General features: G+C 48.6%; 1 pseudogene; it reads right to left on the bottom strand.

Annotated features, from left to right (window-relative positions):
* Positions 1 to 231: 231 nt before the first annotated feature.
* LOC130810839 (uncharacterized) overlaps positions 232 to 1,253 on the bottom strand; it is a 5,967-nt pseudogene continuing 4,945 nt past the window's right edge.

Below are 1,253 nucleotides of genomic sequence, written 5' to 3'. Positions count from 1 at the left end.
GTTTTGAGATTTAGCTAAGTTAGTCACGTTGAAGAGCTTGTGACCCCTTTTCTCGAGTTTTGGATGTGTTACTTCAGTTTATTGGGAAATTTACCTCGTGATGACCCTGTTTACTCAGTTAACGGTAACTCAGGTTGTTACACTTACGGCTAAATCCAATCTCCTGGTCCTTGCGGAAAGGAAAAATTAATTTCACGTTCTTGCTTTCGAGAAGGGAGGATTAGGGAAATCCTATTGACTGCAGCTTTCTCCAGACCTCTGGGAAAGCATGAAAAAAAAAGGCTCGAATGGTATGATTCTTCCGTCACCCCAGAATGAATGAAAGGGGTGATCTCGTCGTTCTTGGTATGTGAAGATGCGTTGTTAGGTGCTCTATTTCCATTGAGGCCGAACCTAAACCTGTGCTCGAGAGATAGCTGTCCATACATTGATAAGGGATATATGGATTCTCGAGAAGAGAGGAGCCATAGTGGTCCGCCCCGGATCCCACGAGTGAATCGAAAGTTGGATCTCACCTGAATCGCCCCATCTATCCTCCTGAGGAGAAGTTTGGTTTCAAACCTCGATTCGAATAGGAGGAGTACGCCATGCTAATGTGCCTTAGATAATCCACATCTCAAGGTCAGGCGTTGATGGGCACATTGAACTATCCATATGGTTGAGAGCCTCACAGCCAAGGCACAACGACGCAATTATCAAGGGCGCGCTTTACCACTGAGCTAATAGCCCGTCGTGCGGGCCCCCAACGGGAGGCCCACTATGCCAAAAGCGAGGGAAACCCTATCCCTCTCTTTCCTTTTTACGTCCCCATGTCACCACACGGGGGGGACATGGACACAAAAATGGGAATCCTATCAACTTGTTCCGACCTAGGACAATAAGCCCATGAGCTTGGTTTTACTTCACCGCCGAGAAACAAAAGAAGACTTCCACCTCCAAGTTTAACTCAGATGTCGCTCGCTTCTTTTGGGGTGTGAAGCAGTGTCAAACCAAAATACCCAACAAGCATTAGCTCTCCCTGAAAAGGAGGTGATCCAGCTGCACCTTCCAGTACGGTTACCTTGTTACGACTTGACTCCAGTCACTAACCCTGCCTTCGGCATCCCTCTCCTTGCGGTTAAGGTAACGACTTCGGACATGGCCAGCTCCCATAATGTGACGGGCGGTGTGTACAAGGCCCGGGAACGAATTCACCGCCGTATGGCTGAACGGCGATAAGTAGCGATTCCGGCTTCATGTAGGCGAGTTGCAGC

This window comes from Amaranthus tricolor, chromosome 4, assembly GCF_026212465.1.
Source record: "Amaranthus tricolor cultivar Red isolate AtriRed21 chromosome 4, ASM2621246v1, whole genome shotgun sequence".
NCBI lineage: Eukaryota > Viridiplantae > Streptophyta > Magnoliopsida > Caryophyllales > Amaranthaceae > Amaranthus > Amaranthus tricolor.
Note: the sequence above shows the minus strand (reverse complement) of the source record. Positions and strands in the feature narration are given on the sequence as shown.